Source organism: Hevea brasiliensis, chromosome 7 (genome assembly GCF_030052815.1).
Source record: "Hevea brasiliensis isolate MT/VB/25A 57/8 chromosome 7, ASM3005281v1, whole genome shotgun sequence".
NCBI lineage: Eukaryota > Viridiplantae > Streptophyta > Magnoliopsida > Malpighiales > Euphorbiaceae > Hevea > Hevea brasiliensis.
Window position 1 is genome coordinate 74,920,902 of NC_079499.1, and position 21,943 is coordinate 74,942,844.

Genomic DNA, 21,943 nt, shown 5'->3' on the forward strand with positions numbered 1-21,943 from the left:
TGAAAGGTTTTTAGGGAATACAAATATGAGGATAACATGTATGCATAAAATATCAAGTACATTAAGTTTATTCTAGAAATTTTGTATGGAGAGGAGAGCTTTTGGTTTTTTATAGTGCTAAGCATGCTTCCATGATACTTATCTAGGGACTTTTTCTTTTTTTTTTTTTTTTTTTTATGCTTTTGTCCCTTTTGTCCTCTCCCCCAAACTCATTGCTTTTGTTGGGTTAGAAAGGCAAATTTTTCTTTGATTTCAATTGAACACTTGCACTCTTTCTTGACTTCTATATCCGCTCTTCATTTTTTTTTTTTGCACTTAATATACTTTTTACTTATGCATTTAGCCTATTCAAAAGGGTAGGATAGGTGATTAGGAAAACGGCTAGGTAAATAATATGGGTAAGCAATAAATTCTAAGTGGTAGATATAGGTTTCAAATTAGCTACAAGGGATATATATTTTAATTAAGGGTGGCTAAGGCTTAGTGAGGTTATATCAAAGAATGCCTTAATCATCTCTTCATCAAGCATATGCTAGGATTTCGCCTCAATAGGTCCAAGAGACATGTTCTAGAGTTGGTGAGGCATTTTTAGGTTTGCTTATATCTCAAAAATTTTCTCCTAATTTTGCAAGTTCTATGTGACAGATTATTGGCTATGAAAGGGTTTAACTAGTTTAACTCCACTTAGGTGATTTAGCTTTTCACAAACAACATATTGAAGCCTTTTTGCCAATCCAAATACGTTCATTCCTCCATCTTATGGAGTCTAATTGTTAGCTCACTAGAGTTTTTAGTTATAGTTATAAGTTTTAGAAACTCAAGGTTCAAAATTTGCAAAATTTTTCTAAAATTTTAATACACAAGTATAATATAGATAACTTTAAGCAATGTAATGATATGCAATGCATGAAATGACCTTGTAGTACCCCCAAACTCAAATTTGGCATTGTTCTCAGTGTCAACACAATATGCAAAATTAAAAGATAGCACAGAAATTATGAGAAAGCATATTATGTATTATGAATTTGAAAGTTGAAACAAAAAGCAAGTAAAATGGACTTAAGAGTGCAGTTTAGGACTAAGGCATATGAAATTATACAGTAAAGAACTTATCCTATAGTTTTAACTTTAAAAGGTCTTTGATGGTGATGATGGTTCATCTTCATCGAGCCTCTCCAGTATCATTTCCAGCTTGTTATGGGCTTTCTGGAGGCTGTCCTCGAGTGCTTGCATTTTGTTGTTGAGCATGGACTACATACGCTGAAGGTATGCAAGGATCGGATCTGCAGGTGGTGGTGTATATGGAGGCACTCGAGCGGGAGACTCGTGATGGGGTTGCTCTTGGGCTTCCTCCTAGGCATGTGAGGGTTCACCAGGGCCTTCTCGTGCTTCGTCTCTCCTAGGGATGACATTCCCTTTGGCTTGAATTAGGTAGCAAGTTTTGCCGACCTTCTTACATATCCCCATGGATACGCAGATGGTTTGATCGATCATTAAGGTCCTGGCGATAGAGCGCAACCTGTGATGGCCTGGAAGAAATCCGAAGTAGAGTGCAATTGCTGTGATAAGGCCACCAAGTATGATTTGCCCCGTAGGCTAGTGAGATGAGTGACGAAAATTGTAACACCCTCACTGCAGCAATTCTGTACATTCTATTGTTCAGGTGACCAGTGTCAGTCCAGACAGCTAGAATGACTGGAAAAATATTTAGACTAAAGTGATGAGTCATAATTAACTCAAATATTGATAAGAAAAATTTAGGAAAAATTTTAGAAATAAAATACAACCAAGTTAAATGAGCCGGTGCCCTAGCGATGGGTAACCAATGGAAAGTTGCTATTTTCACAGCTAGAAGCCCTAAACCTGGGAGAAAATTCATAAAATAATTTTTGGGACTCCAGAAAAGAGTCATTGAGGTTTCTATGGCATTAGAATGCTAAGAAAATGCTTAGAAAAAAATTTTCAATCGATACAGACAATTTTAGTCTATTAAGCCAAACAGAGGGCATTTTGATCATTTCGTCTTCAGAGATGATTTTTGGCTGACTTGTCCAGTTAAGTAAATAATTATTATGACATAAAATGTAAATAAATATTGCTAAAAATTAAATTAAAAATGAGTAGAGAAGAAAATAAAATGCCAATTATCACATCATTATGATGTCATTTAAAAAAATTCCACTAATCACATTTAATAGCCACTTAATTAACTAATGAAATAGAATAATTGAGACAAAAAAAAAAAAAACAAAATGCAATCTGTTTCTTCCTCCCTCAAACCAGCCGAAACCCTCTCCCTAAACCAACCTCCATGGAAGCTTGAGCAAGCTTGTGATAACCCACTAAAACACCCTAAAACTACTAACTTGCTTCACTAAAAATTGATCTTGCATCTTAAACAACCTCTAGCCAGCAAAAAGAAGAAGGGAAAAGGAAGTTTTGGAAACTTGGAAGAGTTATCCATTGAGGTTAGTGTCCAATCTCCTACCTCTTTTACTTAATTCATGCTTAATGCCATGAGATAAGTGGAAATTGTAAGAAAAACAAAATAAATTTTATGTGCGTTCATCCCTATAATTTTAGCAGCTTAGGGATGGTTAGGGTTGATGAATTTACTTGAAGAAAAGTGGTTTAGGAGCTGCCCTTGGCATAAGATGAGTGATTGAACATGTAAGTATAAGTGAAATGCAAGTGTAATGCATGAATGGAACTTGAAAACCTGGACACTTGAACAACATTAAGGTTTGCTCATGTAATGGTATATTAACATTGTAATGGTCAATTAGAGAGCATTTGAATGTGTGTGAGGAGGAATTAAAGCAAGTAAGGATAATGGAGTTGAGCTTAGGCATGCTGCCCTTGGTGACCTGTAGGACTGGGTGTGAGTCCAACAAGTTTGGGCAGCTATAACTGGAATTGTATAGGTTCAATTGGTGCAAGGCCAATTGGAAATGAAACTAAAAATATAATGGCACAACTTTGGTAAAGAAACCCTGCCCAGAAAACCAAACCAAGTTAACTTAAAAATTACCCTAATCCGGGTGACCAACATGCCGTCCCTAGAAAATAACTAAATGAATAGTATTTGTTCAAATGGTCATAACTCAGTGTAGAAAAGTTCAATTGATCTCAAATTTTACTAGTAGAAAGCTGAGACATAGCCCTACAACTGTCATGAAGAAAACAAACCCAAATTTTTACCATAACATGTCCAAAAACTAACCTGCAATCAGTGTACAAAAACTACAAAATTGGTTCTTCTCAAAAATTCTGGAAAATTTTCAATCCAGCTAGTTATGGTGTTTAGGGCATATCTTCAGTTAGAAAACTCCAAATGGAGTGATTCAAAAAGGGAATTATACAAGACACATAAAGGAACAACTTTCATGAAGACAATTTTATCAAATTCCTACTGTACAAATGACTAATGGAACAATAAACTTAGTACTTGAAATCTGAAAATTATAAATAACCAACACTAAGCTTTGAAATGGTATTAGCAACTAATACCAACAACTTTAGAATGAAAACTGTGGTATGTTGGGGGTATTAGAATCAATATACCTATTGTCTATGAAAAAGTCAATATTTTAGTTGACTAATGAAATGAATAGTAACAATTAAACTTCAATTTCAAAGAATTGTAAAAGTTAAAGGTGTAACATGCCTTAGTAGGCCTAATGTGATTGGTTTGGATAGGTTGGCATGCCAATAGGGTTCAGTTAGCAGTACTGCACATGGCATTGTGCCATTCTAAGATTTTATGGTTTTTAGCCATTATGATGTTATAATGATACTTGGCTTTGTGCCTAATATTTATTACAGCTTATTAGTTGTTCTGTTGCACACCAGGAGATACATATGTGACCGATGGTGTGACAGCCCGATATACTAGGTACCCAGTGCCAGTTTACCTGTTTATCCAATCCAGTCATCCAGTATAGGTTACTTGGGCAACCAAAAATGGAAGTTGATAAATTTAATGAAATAATGGATGCAACAAGTACCAAAGAAATAAGACTACAAATAATTACCAAATATTTGTCTGCATGAGACATCAATATGTACATTGCATGTTTATTTCTTTTTAGTTCTTTTTATTTTATTATTGGCACCACTAAGCATTATTGCTTAGCGTGTTGCCTTTTGCCACGTGTAGGTTCTGGAGAAATAGACAGAGAGCCCAATAGACCATAGACTGGGTGAGGCCATTCACAGTTCTGCATAGTGTTCGTGTCACCTCATAGACTACAGTGCATTGGTAGGACACTAGGTCCCATTTTGGTATTTTGGTACTGTTTGTACTTTTTAATTAAACTTTTATTTTCTCATGTATAAATTGAAACTCATGTAATATATTTTAGTATTAATGCAAATATTTGTAATTTGTGTTTATAAATGAAAATTTAGTATTTATTGATGATTTGAGCATGATTATCATGTGAAATGAATGAATGCCAAATAAAAGAAGTTGTGAGAAATGATTGAGAATATTGAGAATATGTTGATACAAATGGAGTTTGAGAATGATTGGAAATGTGTTGGAAGTGCTTTTCACAGGTTCCGAAGAAATGTTTTATCCACTTTTAGCCGGTACTCAGCCGGATTTTCTATCAAATTTTCGAAACCTCAAATACATTTATAATTTTAATAAATGACTTAAATGAGTTATATTTTACAATTGCACTTCATAACCATTAGAAATAAATTAAGGAAGTATAAAAATGATTGAAATAAAATATGGCGTTCCGATTGTTAGTAGTATGCCCTAGAGCATATCATTTAGTATGTATCTTATACATGTTTTTATTAATAAAAGGCATTTCCACTTTTCCGTTTACATAATATATTTATGTGTAATAGAAAAGGTCTATTGATATTTTGTTAGAAATATTATTCTTACGTTGTTAATAATATGAGTGATAGTATTTCTAGCACAAGGTATTGTAAATAGGTTCACAATCGAGGATACTTCATAATAAGGACACGACTTATCCAGATATATTATATTCATGTTTGTTCCCAAGTTATTTATATGAGATATAAATAAGATGGAATGGTGAGTCTCATGCCATATAACAAACATGATAGGCAGTTATGCATGATAAGTAGGCCGAACCAGTGACACTTATGACAAGCACAAGGAGTTTACTCTTGTCAATACATTGTCATAAATCATATCAGTGCATATAATCTTTAAACCTGAGATAGCACAGTTATCTTGTATATAGGTGGTTTGAGTTTGATACTGCTTTCATACTTGTACTTTGTATGGGTATATGGGCATGTGTTAGCTCCTACTAGTTATATATGGAGGTAGGTGTTTATCAATATGGAATCTGTTCCTCTAAGTAAATAGAGATAAAATCCTATATTCATTTAATTGTTCTTGATATTTCAAGTTCCTGGCCAGGATAGATAGATTTATTCAGAAAGAGTTTTTGATGAGAAAATCTTTTCAATCAAGAACTATAATTAAAAGAGAACATAATATTCATAGCAAATGGAGTTTGACATAAACCATGACTCCAGCTTGACTCGGGATTTTATAATAAAGAGATTCTAGTGCATGGTAACATATGATTATAGGTTCGTTTAAGGTAAACCTTATTACTGATTGGGCAGCCATGGCATGCCATGCTAAGTGTTAACCATAGTCTATGAGGTGCATAAAATGATTTAGAGAAATCATTTATGGTAAGAAAGAGTTTTGATGATATTAAGAGTTGATATCATGTCTCATTGCCAATTAGTGATGAGCCTAGTAAGTCACACACATACACAAAGTAATCACCTAATTAAATATGATTTAATTAATTAATTAAAGAGTTTAATTGATTAATTAAATAGGTTTGGTTTGCAATTAGATTACAAAGTCCCTAGCATGACTTGAAACCAAATCTAGGTTATTGGATGTATAGTATAAGTTAAATTTATATTTAAAGTGTTTAAATATGAATTTAATTAATGAAAAATTAATTAATAAAGAATAATTAATTAATTTATATTTGATATAAATTGATTAGAAGAAGAAAAATAATTATTTTGGGTTGAGAACTCAAAATTAAGGCACAAGGGCATTTTGATCATTTCACAGGGTGACATGTAACACCCCCATTTGCATAGCCTGGTATATTTCACTGTTTCGGTGATCGGTGTCGGTCCGGACAATTATTGGGATTAGGGCCACACTTAAGACAACTTGAGAAGCCATAAATACAAATAATTAGTAATGTTTAATTAGTTAACTATAAATAAGAAAAACAGAACATAAGAGGTTAAACGAGCCGAGAGTCACAACGATGAGTGACCTCGTCGGGAACGACAGCGAAGTCATTTTAAACTCAAATTTCGAACCGTAAAAAGTGACGCTGCTGTCCTTAGGACCCTTATGAACACAGTGGAAAAGAGAAAATCACGAAAAAGAACTGTTAAGCTAGTCAAATAATTAGGTCAGGAAGCCGGAAGAAATATTGGATTATTTGTAAACCGGGTTGAACCAGCGAGGGGCAATTTGGTCAATTGACCCCGAGAGCTGACTCCTGACCTAACTGTCCAATAAAATCGGAGAAAAGAAAAATTCGGAATCGAGAATTAAATTAAAGAACTAATAGAAAAAAAAAGAGATGAAAATGAAAAAGTCAAAAGTTATGACATCATGGATGATGTCATAACTAAATTAATAAATTGAATTTTTTTAATTGGGATTTTTTTTTGTGGTCTTCCATAAATTAAATTAGATAAAGGAAAAGGAAAAAAAAAAAGAAAGAAACAAAGTCCTTTTTCCCTAAGTGGACGTCCACCACTCTCACTCTCCCTCTCCATTTCTAAACCCCATTAAAGCTTGAGTTCAAGCTTTTAAATCCCTACTAAACCCCAATTTCTTCCATAGTTATTCCATAAAAACTTGATAACCTCACTTGAGAAGAGGATTGAGCAAGAAAGAAAGAAAGAAAGAAGGAGAGAAATTGGAGAATTGGCAAAATAGTTGAGGTTAGTATGCTAACTTACTATTTTTCCATTCAAATGCATGTTTAGGTAATTAAGTGAGCTTCGAACTTGATTTAAATGAAACAAATATGGGGGAAGAATTAAACTGAAATTTCGGGCAGCTTGAGAGGAGTATGGTTTGCATGAATATGATGCAATTGAGTGAGTTTAGAAACCCTACTTAGTTAAAGGATTAACATTAAAATCATTAGAAGTAGTTAAATGCAAGAGTTAATGAGATTAGGGTTTCAATGCTAGGGTTTATGAACCAAAATTTGGAGAAATGCATAAATGGCATGTTTAACCTATTGTGAAATGAAATAATGGTCAATTATGACCAAATAAGTTGTGTGGGAATGGTAGGAAATTAAACCAAATTCGTAGGTCAATGGTCATGCTGCTGGCAGCATGACCAAACCCATTTTGAAGGACCAAAACTCAAATTCTACAAGTCCAATTGATATGCCACCAATTGGAGATGAAAATAGACATAAAAGAGCACAATTTTCATTGAGGAACCATGGCCAAAAACTGACCAAAACTTAGTGAAACAATTGACCAAAATGAAATGATAGTAGGCTGCCATCAAGATTAAATCGACCAAATGAACAAGAATCGTTCATTTGGTCATAACTCAAGTTAGACAGGTCAAATTGAACTGAAATTTGGCCAGGGGTTAGAGGGCATATAGACCTAAAACTTTCTTGAAGAACATCACCCCAAATTATGCCATTAACCCATTCAAATTATTGAGCAAAGTTGGGATACCAAACCTGCAACTCTGCAGAAATTCTATTGAGCAGTAATGTTTGAAGGGTTATAACTTTCTCTAGAAAACTCAGATTTAGGCAATTCTTGAACCGATGGAAACCTAAGACATAGTAGAACATTTCATATGAAGAAAGTCAGACCAAATTATGAACTTAACTTAATCAAATTACTGACCAAAGTTGGATCAAAATCTGCCAGAACCCAAAATTGCAGCATGAATAAAGACGTGAATAAAGAAACTTATTTTGGCCATAACTTGAGCTGCAAAACTCCGATTGAGGTGATCCAAAAATAAGAATACACTTAAGACAATAAGGAACATTTTCTATGAAGGAAGTTTTGCCAAATTCCAACAGTTGATTGACCAATGGAATAGTGCAACTTAGAACTCCAAAATCGAAAATTGGCAATTTTGCCTAAACGACCTAAGCTTTGAGTAAACAACTAAAACCAACAAGTTTAGTGACCAAAATGTGGTATGTGGATGAAGTTGGAATTCCCATACCTATTAAGCCTTAGAAAGTCAACTATTTGACTTGAATAGTGCAGTGAATAGTGACCCGAAACACAAAATTTAAAGAACGTCGAATTTAGCACGTTAGAGCTAGGTAATTGTGAAGTTAGATTTACTTTGGATTTCTGTTAAGTTCTAGTACTGAAACATTGTAAAATTATGTGTTTCAGTTGAAAAGAATATCGGGAAGGAACCCGAGGAACCGAGTCGAGGCTAAGGGATGACTCGTTTGAGGTTTGTGCACAACATATACTTTTATAATCATCTTTTGCATATCGTTTTGAATAATATGAAATATTGGATTATGGCATTCTTATGATGTTTGATCTAAATTGTTGAAAGTTATTATGTATATTTGAAAAGACAATGTTTAGCAAATTGTTAAGATAAGTTTTGAAACCACAGTGTCATGACCACATATTTGAACACCTCACTAGCATGACTAGTGGGGGTAATTAGTTTCGAATTTTGATTCCTTCTCTGGAGAAGTGTTGAGGTGTGCCAGTAGAAGAGGATGTGAATGGATATCCATATTGTAACATCCTCCCAGTAGCAACTCCGTACATTCTACTGTTCCGATGACCGGTGTCGGTCCGGACAGCTAGAACGTCCGGAAAAATATTTAAACTAAAGTCAAGAACCATAATTAACTCAAATATTAATGAGAAAAATTTAGTAAAAATTTTAGAAATAAAATACAGTTAAGTCAAATGAGCCGGTGCCCAAGCAATGGGTAACCGGATGAAAGTTGCGGTTCTCGCAACGAGGAGCCCTAGACCCGAAAAAAAAATTCATAAAATAATTTTTGGGACTCCAGAGAAGGGTCATTGAGGTTCCTATGGCATTAGAATGCCAAGAAAATACCTAGAAAAATTTTTCAATCGGTACAGCCAATTTTGACCCGTTAAGCCAAACGGAGGGCAATATGGTCATTTCGCCTTCTGAGGTGATTTTTGGCCGACTTGCCCAGTTGAGTAAATAATTAATATGACATAAAATATGAAGAAATATTACTAGAAATTAAATTGAAAATGAGTAGTGGAGGAAAGAAAAGAAATTGAGGAAAAAGGCTATTTATGACATCATGGTGATGTCATTTATAATTACCAACCAATCACAATTTAGCCATCATTTGACTAACTAAATAAAAGACTAAATGAAGACTAAATTCACCAAAATTTGCAGCAGCCATCCTTCTCTCCTTAGTGCAGCCGAAACCTCTCCCATACACCCTCCATTGATGAACAATCCAAACCTTCAATCTTCTCTTCATTTTACCCTAAAACCCTAGAGACCTTTCACTAAACTTTGCCCTAGCACCTTGCTAAACCTTTTGGCAGCCAACAAGAGGAAACAAAGTGAAGTTTAGGGCTTTGGAAATTCTGCCCAATCAAGGTTAGTGCTACACCTTTATTCTCACTCTTGTAATCTTAGTTAGAACATCATTTTGAGCTAACAGATTTTAAGAAATTAAAGTAAATTACATGTGTTAAGGGTACCTTCGATTTTCGGTAGCCCTATGGAAGATTGAGTTTGATTGTTTAATAAACTTAGAGTGGCTGGAAATAAGGGTTAAGGTATTAATATGCATGGATATTGAACTAAGTATGTTAATTAAGGTTTATGAGTAAATTGATTTGGACATTAGGGTTTGGAAAGGTGAAAATGTGACTTGGCTTAGGAAATTGTTAGAGAACTTGTTAATGGTCAATTAGTGACTATTTTAGGTATGTTGAGCACAATTTGGACTGAAAAATGGGATTGCAAAGAGAAGGAGTAAGCTGTCCTAGGACAGCAGAAATGGACTGAAATTTCAGTCCAATTACACAGCCATAACTTTGGCTGTGTTTGTCCAATTGATGTTTGGCCAATTGGACATGAAACTAGGTTTATAATGGCACATTTTTGCTGAAGAAACCATGCCCAAAAGACCAAAGCAAGAGGACCAAAACTTGGCCCCAATCCGGACACCCTGCACTGATTCTGCAGAATTGACCAAATGACATTAACTGTTCATTTGGCCATAACTCACTGTATATTTGGTCAATTGACCTGAAATTTTTACAGCAACAAGTTAAGACATAGACAAACAACTTTCATGAAGGAACCTACCCTAAATTATGGCCAGAACCTAACCCAAATGGCTATGGCAGTCACTGTTCATGCTACTATAGATATGGTATTTTCTGCAGAATGCAAATCCGGCCAGCTTGGGTTTTTGGACCATATCTGGAGCTACAAAACTCCAAATGGAGTGATTCAAAAAAAGAAATTCAACTAAACAAAATAAGGAACAACTTTCATGTTTTACATTTCTTCAAATTCCCACAGTAACAGTGTCCAATGGAACAGTGAAGTTGAACTCCACCAAAGCGGACAGTACCGATTTGAGTTGCATCGCCGGCCTCTAGAGGGGTACTGGGCAAAATGTTGACCAATGAGGTGAATAGTGACCCCAAAACTTGAAATGCACAAATTGAAGAATTTAAAAGTTTCAAATGCCCTTGTATACCTAACATGATTGGTTTGGATAGTTTGGCATGCCAATAGGGTTCAGTTAGCAGTACTGCACATGGCAATATGCCATTCTGTGATTTCATGGCTTTTAGCCATTCTGACTTTGTATTGAGACTTGGCCTTGTGCCTGATATTATTTACAGCTTGTTAGATGTTCTGTTGCACACCGGGAGATGCATATGTGACCGATGGTGTGACGGCCCGAGGTACTAGGTACCCAGTGCGGTTTACGTTATCGATCCGATCGTCTAGTGTAGGTTACTTGGGGCAACCAAATGAATAAAAGTGAACAACGTTAATGAAATCACGAATGTACCAATACCAAACAAAGAAAGCATACACATTCCATGTACATTTAATTTCTTGGTATTTTCTTCTATTATATTATTGCACCACTAAGCATCATTGCTTAGCGCGTTGCTTTTGCCACGCGTAGGTACTGGAGATCCCGATCGTGAGCCCAGTAGACCACAGACTGGGTGAGTCCGTCCTGCAGTTCTGCTCAGTGTCCTTGTCACCTCAACTTCTGCAGTGCATTGGTAGGACACTAGGTGTCATTTTGGCATTCTGAAATTAATTTTGATTTTCTCATATGTATTTGGATCTATGTAATGTATTTTGATGTTTATGTAAATAATGAAAGTTATGGTTATAAATGCAAAACTTGAGCATTTATTTATTGTTTGTATATGAGGAATGAATGATTGAAAAATGTTGAGAATTTGATAAATGGAGTTGAGATGATGGAATATGAATATAGGAAGTGTTTTTCACAGTTCAAGAAGCTGGTTTCTCCATTTTTAGCAGACTCACGGATTTTCTATAAAATTTTCGGAACCTCAAATAAATTATAATTTCACTAATGACTTAAATAAAACATATTTCACAAGCTATAATCAAAATTATTGATGAAAATTTATTAAGGTATAATAGAGTGTGCAGGTACACCGTGTGACATAGCTTGCTCGGCTACACTGTAGACGGGTAAGGGGTGTCACATTTAGTGGTATCAGAGCGCGGTTTAGGCGTTTCTGGACCTAGATAGACTGCATATCATGCATTGCATTCATAAGAGTCGAGGTGACACTATTGCAGATCTGTATTTCTTGTTTATTTTAGGTTAAGGTATGGAATAAGAGAGTGAAGAGACAATGAGATAGTGAATGGAGATGAGAAGGAGACTGTATTTAAGATGAAAAAGGATGAGTACATAACTGTTTGAGGATAGGATTGAGACTAAGGAGAAAGTGAAGTATGATAACACGGAAAGGTGAAGAAATAAGGAGGTAATAGCTCCTCGACTATTTACACCGGATAAATTTCGAGGACGAAATTTAAATAAGAGGGGAAGAGTTGTAACATCCTCCCAGTAGAAACTCCGTACATTCTACTGTTCCGATGACCGGTGTCGGTCCGGACAGCTAGAACATCCGGAAAAATATTTAAACTAAAGTCAAGAACCATAATTAACTCAATTATTAATGAGAAAAATTTAGTAAAAATTTTAGAAATAAAATACAGTTAAGTCAAATGAGCCGGTGCCCAAGCAATGGGTAACCGGAGGAAAGTTGCGGTTCTCGCAACGAGGGGCCCTAGACCCGAAAAAAAAATTCATAAAATAATTTTTGGGACTCCAGAGAAGGGTCATTGAGGTTCCTATGGCATTAGAATGCCAAGAAAATACCTAGAAAAATTTTTCAATCGGTACAGCCAATTTTGACCCGTTAAGCCAAACGGAGGGCATTTTGGTCACTTCGCCTTCTGAGGTGATTTTTGGCCGACTTGCCCAGTTGAGTAAATAATTAATATGACATAAAATATGAAAAAATATTACTAGAAATTAAATTGAAAATGAGTAGTGGAGGAAAGAAAAGAAATTGAGGAAAAAGGCTATTTATGACATCATGGTGATGTCATTTATAATTACCAACCAATCACAATTTAGCCATCATTTGACTAACTAAATAAAAGACTAAATGAAGGCTAAATTCACCAAAATTTGCAGCAGCCATCCTTCTCTCCTTAGTGCAGCCGAAACCTCTCCCATACACCCTCAATTGATGAACAATCCAAACCTTCAATCTTCTCTTCATTTTACCCTAAAACCCTAGAGACCTTTCACTAAACTTTGCCCTAGCACCTTGCTAAACCTTTTGGCAGCCAACAAGAGGAAAGAAAGTGAAGTTTAGGGCTTTGGAAATTCTGCCCAATCAAGGTTAGTGCTACACCTTTATTCTCACTCTTGTAATCTTAGTTAGAACATCATTTTGAGCTAAGAGATTTTAAGAAATTGAAGTAAATTACATGTGTTAAGGGTACCTTCGATTTTCGGCAGCCCTATGGAAGATTGAGTTTGATTGTTTAATAAACTTAGAGTGGCTGGAAATAAGGGTTAAGGTATTAATATGCATGGATATTGAACTAAGTATGTTAATTAAGGTTTATGAGTAAATTGATTTGGACATTAGGGTTTGGAAAGGTGAAAATGTGACTTGGCTTAGGAAATTGTTAGAGAACTTGTTAATGGTCAATTAGTGACTATTTTAGGTATGTTGAGCACAATTTGGACTGAAAAATGGGATTGCAAAGAGAAGGAGTAAGCTGTCCTAGGACAGCAGAAATGGACTGAAATTTCAGTCCAATTACACAGCCATAACTTTGGTTGGGTTAGTCCAATTGATGTTTGGCCAATTGGATATGAAACTAGGTTTATAATGGCACATTTTTGCTGAAGAAACCATGCCCAAAAGACCAAAGCAAGAGGACCAAAACTTGGCCCCAATCCGGACACCCTGCACTGATTCTGCAGAATTGACCAAATGACATTAACTGTTCATTTGGCCATAACTCACTGTATATTTGGTCAATTGACCTGAAATTTTTACAGCAACAAGTTAAGACATATACAAACAACTTTCATGAAGGAACCTACCCCAAATTATGGCCAGAACCTAACCCAAATGGCTATGGCATTCACTATTCATGCTACTGTAGATATGGTATTTTCTGCAGAATGCAAATCCGGCCAGCTTGGGTTTTTGGACCATATCTGGAGCTAAAAATCTCCAAATGGAGTGATTCAAAAAAAGAAATTCAACTAGACAAAATAAGGAACAACTTTCATGTTTTACATTTCTTCAAATTCCCACAGTAACAGTGTCCAATGGAACAGTGAAGTTGAACTCCACCAAAGCGGACAGTACCGATTTGAGTTGCATCGCCGGCCTCTAGAGGGGTACGCTGGCAAAATGTTGACCAATGAGGTGAATAGTTACCCCAAAACTTGAAATGCACAAATTGAAGAATTTAAAAGTTTCAAATGCCCTAGTATACCTAACATGATTGGTTTGGATAGTTTGGCATGCCAATAGGGTTCAGTTAGCAGTACTGCACATGGCAATATGCCATTCTGTGATTTCATGGCTTTTAGCCATTCTGACTTTGTATTGAGATTTGGCCTTGTGCCTGATATTATTTACAGCTTGTTAGCTGTTCTGTTGCACACCGGGAGATGCATATGTGACCGATGGTGTGACGGCCCGAGGTACTAGGTACCCAGTGCCAGTTTACCCATTATCGATCCGATGCGTCAGTGTAGGTTACTTGGGGCAACCAAATGAATAAAAGTGAACAACGTTAATGAAATCACGAATGTACCAATACCAAACAAAGAAAGCATACACATTCCATATACATTTAATTTCTTGCTATTTTCTTCTATTATATTATTGCACCACTAAGCATCATTGCTTAGCGCGTTGCTTTTTCCACGCGTAGGTACTGGAGATCCCGATCGTGAGCCCAGTAGACCACAGACTGGGTGAGTCCGTCCTGCAGTTCTGCTCAGTGTCCTTGTCACCTCAACTTCTGCAGTGCATTGGTAGGACACTAGGTGTCATTTTGGCATTCTGAAATTAATTTTGATTTTCTCATATGTATTTGGATCTATGTAATGTATTTTGATGTTTATGTAAATAATGAAAGTTATGGTTATAAATGCAAAACTTGAGCATTTATTTATTGTTTGTATATGAGGAATGAATGATTGAAAAATGTTGAGAATTTGATAAATGGAGTTGAGATGATGAAATATGAATATAGGAAGTGTTTTTCACAGGTTCCGAAGAACTGGTTTATCCATTTTTAGCCGGTACTCTGCCGGATTTTCTATAAAATTTTCGGAACCTCAAATAAATTATAATTTCACTAATGACTTAATTAAAACATATTTCACAAGCTATAGTCAAAATTATTGATGAAAATTTATTAAGGTATAATAGAGTGTGCAGGTACACCGTGTGACATAGCTTGCTCGGCTACACTGTAGACGGGTAAGGGGTGTCACATTTAGTGGTATCAGAGCGCGGTTTAGGCGTTTCTGGACCTAGATAGACTGCATATCATGCATTGCATTCATAAGAGTCGAGGTGACACTATTGCATATCTGTATTTCTTGTTTATTTTAGGTTAAGGTATGGAATAAGAGAGTGAAGAGACAATGAGATAGTGAATGGAGATGAGAAGGAGACTGTATTTAAGATGAAAATGGATGAGTACATAACTGTTTGAGGATAGGATTGAGACTAAGGAGAAAGTGAAGTATGATAACACGGAAAGGTGAAGAAATAAGGAGGTAATAGCTCCTCGACTATTTACACCGGATAAATTTCGAGGACGAAATTTAAATAAGAGGGGAAGAGTTGTAACATCCTCCCAGTAGCAACTCCGTACATTCTACTGTTCCGATGACCGGTGTCGGTCCGGACAGCTAGAACGTCCGGAAAAATATTTAAACTAAAGTCAAGAACCATAATTAACTCAAATATTAATGAGAAAAATTTAGTAAAAATTTTAGAAATAAAATACAGTTAAGTCAAATGAGCCGGTGCCCAAGCAATGGGTAACCGGAGGAAAGTTGCGGTTCTCGCAACGAGGAGCCCTAGACCCGAAAAAAAAAATCATAAAATAATTTTTGGGACTCCAGAGAAGGGTCATTGAGGTTCCTATGGCATTAGAATGCCAAGAAAATACCTAGAAAAATTTTTCAATCAGATACCTAATTTTGACCCGTTAAGCCAAACGGAGGGCATTTTGGTCATTTCGCCTTCTGAGGTGATTTTTGGCCGACTTGCCCAGTTGAGTAAAAAATTAATATGACATAAAATATGAAAAAATATTACTAGAAATTAAATTGAAAATGAGTAGTGGAGGAAAGAAAAGAAATTGAGGAAAAAGGCTATTTATGACATCATGGTGATGTCATTTATAATTACCAACCAATCACAATTTAGCCATCATTTGACTAACTAAATAAAAGACTAAATGAAGACTAAATTCACCAAAATTTTCAGCAGCCATCCTTCTCTCCTTAATGCAGCCGAAACCTCTCCCATACACCCTCCATTGATGAACAATCCAAACCTTCAATCTTCTCTTCATTTTACCCTAAAACCCTAGAGACCTTTCACTAAACTTTGCCCTAGCACCTTGCTAAACCTTTTGGCAGCCAACAAGAGGAAAGAAAGTGAAGTTTAGGGCTTTGGAAATTCTGCCCAATCAAGGTTAGTGCTACACCTTTATTCTCACTCTTGTAATCTTAGTTAGAACATCATTTTGAGCTAAGAGATTTTAAGAAATTGAAGTAAATTACATGTGTTAAGGGTACCTTCGATTTTCGGCAGCCCTATGGAAGATTGAGTTTGATTGTTTAATAAACTTAGAGTGGCTGGAAATAAGGGTTAAGGTATTAATATGCATGGATATTGAACTAAGTATGTTAATTAAGGTTTATGAGTAAATTGATTTGGACATTAGGGTTTGGAAAGGTGAAAATGTGACTTGGCTTAGGAAATTGTTAGAGAACTTGTTAATGGTCAATTAGTGACTATTTTAGGTATGTTGAGCACAATTTGGACTGAAAAATGGGATTGCAAAGAGAAGGAGTAAGCTGTCCTAGGACAGCAGAAATGGACTGAAATTTCAGTCCAATTACACAGCCATAACTTTGGCTGTGTTAGTCCAATTGATGTTTGGCCAATTGGACATGAAACTAGGTTTATAATGGCACATTTTTGCTGAAGAAACCATGCCCAAAAGACCAAAGCAAGAGGACCAAAACTTGGCCCCAATCCGAACACCCTGCACTGATTCTGCAGAATTGACCAAATGACATTAACTGTTCATTTGGCCATAACTCACTGTATATTTGGTTAATTGACCTGAAATTTTTACAGCAACAAGTTAAGACATAGACAAACAACTTTCATGAAGGAACCTACCCCAAATTATGGCCAGAACCTAACCCAAATGGCTATGGCAGTCACTGTTCATGCTACTGTAGATATGGTATTTTCTGCAGAATGTAAATCCGGCCAGCTTGGGTTTTTGGACCATATCTGGAGCTACAAAACTCCAAATGGAGTGATTCAAAAAAAGAAATTCCACTAGAAAAAATAAGGAGCAACTTTCATGTTTTACATTTCTTCAAATTCCCACAGTAACAGTGTCCAATGGAACAGTGAAGTTGAACTCCACCAAAGCGGACAGTACCGATTTGAGTTGCATCGCCGGCCTCTAGAGGGGTACGCTGGCAAAATGTTGACCAATGAGGTGAATAGTGACCCCAAAACTTGAAATGCACAAATTGAAGAATTTAAAAGTTTCAAATGCCCTAGTATACCTAACATGATTGGTTTGGATAGTTTGGCATGCCAATAGGGTTCAGTTAGCAGTACTGCACATGGCAATGTGCCATTCTGTGATTTCATGGCTTTTAGCCATTCTGACTTTGTATTGAGACTTGGCCTTGTGCCTGATATTATTTACAGCTTGTTAGCTATTCTGTTGCACACTGGGAGATGCATATGTGACCGATGGTGTGACGGCCCGAGGTACTAGGTACCCAGTGCCAGTTTACCCGTTATCTAGTGTAGGTTACTTGGGGCAACCAAATGAATAAAAGTGAACAACGTTAATGAAATCACGAATGTACCAATACCAAACAAAGAAAGCATACACATTCCATATACATTTAATTTCTTGCTATTTTCTTCTATTATATTATTGCACAACTAAGCATCATTGCTTAGCGCGTTGCTTTTGCCACGCGTAGGTACTGGAGATCCCGATCGTGAGCCCGTGAGACCACGCATCGGGTGAGTCCGTCCTACAGTTCTGCTCAGTGTCCTTGTCACCTCAACTTCTGCAGTGCATTGGTAGGACACTAGGTGTCATTTTGGCATTCTGAAATTAATTTTGATTTTCTCATATGTATTTGGATCTAGGTAATGTATTTTGATGTTTATGTAAATAATGAAAGTTATGGTTATAAATGCAAAACTTGAGCATTTATTTATTGTTTGTATATGAGGAATGAATGATTGAAAAATGTTGAGAATTTGATAAATGGAGTTGAGATGATGAAATATGAATATAGGAAGTGTTTTTCACAGGTTCCGAAGAACTGGTTTCTCCATTTTTAGCCGGTACTCTGCCGGATTTTCTATAAAATTTTCGGAACCTCAAATAAATTATAATTTCACTAATGACTTAAATAAAACATATTTCACAAGCTATAATCAAAATTATTGATGAAAATTTATTAAGGTATAATAGAGTGTGCAGGTACACCGTGTGACATAGCTTGCTCGGCTACACTGTAGACGGGTAAGGGGTGTCACATTAGCTCAATTGGTAAGAGGCGAAGCAAATCCGTGAGGTGATATGGGTTCGAATCCTAGCTCTGCAGGGCGAAGGGATTGAACTCCACCAAAGCGGACAGTACCGATTTGAGTTGCATCACCGGCCTCTAGAGGGGTACGCTGGCAAGATGGCCACCCATAGAGGGGCTTGAGCTGGGGCCCACTAAGCCGGGGTGTGACACATATATTTGAGCTAGCTAGCCTTGTGATGTGATTTCTCTTTAGCCTCTGGCTATTGAGATTCATGTGATTTCTCTTTAGCCTCTGGCTATTGAGATTCTATTTGTTTCGAATGGCATGATCTAACTGTGGGTTTTATGAAATGTGTTTTGATACTTTGAAATGAACTTGGTTTGCATTTAAAATCTTACAATGCATGATTTGTACTTAATTCTCATGTCCAGCCAAATTTTTGAATAAATGTGATGGATATGGTGCAATAGGGCAGTGTGCATTTTGGCCTAGAACATTAAGAGTGTGGCTCTAATTGGTATGAGACTGATTGGAGGTGAAACTAGGCACAAAATGTACCAACTTTCATGAAGGAAGCTTGCCAAAATTCTGCTTGCAAGGTAGCTTTAAAAATGACCAAATCCGGATTAAGTGCAAATAAGGCCTGAAAATTGACCATTTGGGCAGCAGTTAGTTTTTAGGCTATAACTCACTCAAAACAGGTCCAATTAACCTGAAATTTTGACCATGAATAGTTAAGACCCATATCTACAAGTCTTATGAAGACACAAAAGCCCAAAAATGACCATAAGTAAGTCAAACAGCTTGCACAAGTTCGGGTCCAAAAACTGGCCGAACCAAAATTGACCTAAAATGACTAAAGTGACTAATTTTGATGCAATTTGACCTGCAATAGTAAAATGACCATAACTTGGTCTACATAACTCAGAATGACCTGAAATTTTGCCCCGCGTGCAATAAGACATAGATCTACAAGTTTGTAGTTTTGACCCCGAGGGAACTAGGTCGTCCGGCTAGGTCAAACTAGTATCCCGGAATCCAGCAAGTTGCAATAAAATGCAATATACATGGAAATGAAATTGGTAACATGTACCAACCCTAAAAGACTATTGAATGTGACATATTGGTGACATTAAAACCTAATTTACTTAGAATGCATTGAGGGTCGACATATTAGGTTGACTAAGCAAATAATAGAATTCAGTAAATTAATTATCAAGCATTATCGTTAGAGACAGTTTAAATGAGTACTGAAACACCTCGAATTGTGTTCTCAGTTAGCAAAGACTCAGGGAAAGGGAAGGAAACACTGAGTCAAGGCCAGGAGACAGTTATCAGAGGTTTGTGCATAACGGCTATTTCTTTTGAATTTTTCAATTGAAATGAATTATGACTATTGTACATTATTGTTTTAAATTATGTTTGTGCACAATAGTTATTTCTTTTGAATTTTTCAATTAAAATAAATTATGATTATTTATATGTTATTGTTTTAAATCGTGTTTGTGCACAATAATTTTGACTTCTCATTTTCTACTCGAAAATTTAATTCAACATTATAGTTTTAAATTGTGTCCGTGCACAATACTTTTATATTCACTGCTTTTACTAGCAAATTTATTTGGAGAAATAAGTTATGAATAATTTTTTATTGCTTTGGTTTTGGGAATATTATTTGGAACTTATTGTGTTGCCAACTTTGCAAATGGAAATTTTGAGATAAAATGTGATTTATGGTTTGTATGATATATTGTGATTTGAAATTGTTTTTATTCACACTTGGCATGACACAGTTACTATGTTCCTCCTCCATTTATGGGGTGAGTGTGATATATTCCTCCCTCTTTGACTTATCAGTTTGGGGTGAGTGTGATTATGTTCCTCCCTCTTTGACTTCCCAGTCTGAGGTGAGTGTGGATGAGTACTCATTATTCAGCTAGCTTCCTCCCTCATTGATTTAGATTATTGGGGTGAGTGTGTCTTGTCGTGGTGTACAACACGGCATGTGTGGAAAAATTGTGTCATGGCCTAAAATGTGTTATTGATTGGCAACACTGTATTATTCAGTTATTTGATTAAATTGTGTTATGGATTGGCAAAACCTTGTTATTTAGTAATTTGATCAAATTGTGTTATTGATTGGCAAACTGTACTATTCAGTTATTTGATCAAATTGTGTTATTGATTTGCAAAACTGTATTGTTCAGTTATTTGATCAAATTGTGTTATTGATTGGCAAAACTATGTTAATTATTTAATCAAATTTGTGTTATATGAATTTTGCAAATTGTGAAATGGAATTGTGAATCATTTGATTTGTGAACTACCAATAAAAGATTTATATATCGCATTTCAAATTTTTATTGTGCACCACTGAGTAAATTTTACTCAGCGATAGGTTTTCATTGCTGTTGCAGGTTGACAGACTGACAGGGCAGCAGACTAGGCTGCTAGTACTACACTGAGTGATCATCGGGTATACTGAGTATACCATATTCTGCATTTTATATTGTAATGTATGTTCATTGTATGTATATAGTGTTATTGGTTTTGAGCAGTTGTAAATTAAAATTGTACATTGAAGTTGTAAAGTAAATTATGAGTTATTTTGGCTTGTAAAATTTGTACTGTATTTCTTTTATCTCAGTCTTTGAAAAATTATTGTGGATTTGAGTTGAAAAACATATTGTGTTGAATTATGTTGGAGTTTGAGATTGAGAAAAATATTGAAGTTCTTTTTTACAGGTTTTTGAAGACCTGTTTTGTCCAAAATACAGATGGCACTCTGCCAAAATTTTTACAAAAATTATTAATAGTCCAAATGTGTTAGCTATTTCACTTCAGTTCAAAAAGGTTTTTAACACCTGTAAATAGTGCTCACCACTATAAAAAGAAGTAAGAAAAGTTTTAAAATCCCTTGCAGTGTATTTAATGGATTATCTGTAGACGAAGTTGGTAATTCATTAGGTATACTACGGGATTATGTTATGCCTTACAGGGGGGTAGGGTGTGACATGTTTAAGTGGTATCAGGCCTAGTTTTTAAATTCTGTTTTCACATGTTATTTGAATATTCTTTCTTCATAATACAACTGCTCAATATCATTGTTTGATACATACAATACATTACATTATAAATTTGCACTAACGGGAGGAAATCTCCTTGTGTTATTTGTTCAGGAGGTCTAAGATCCTCGAATTGACTATGGAAGAGGGTGATCATTCAGTCGATCAATCTATAGAGGATGAGGTGCAAGGGGATGCCCCAGCCCTATACAATGTCAGTGGTTCAGCAGCACCAGCCCCTGTAGTACCGTAGTTTCCTGCTCAGTTCGCTCAGCAGATAGCTGCAATGTTCCAACAAATGGCTGGTAATGTGCCTACTCAAGTCCCAATACAGACACCAGTGGTACAACCACAGTCTCCTGCTAGGCAGTATGACAAATTGATGAAATATGGGGCTACAGAGTTCAAGGGGA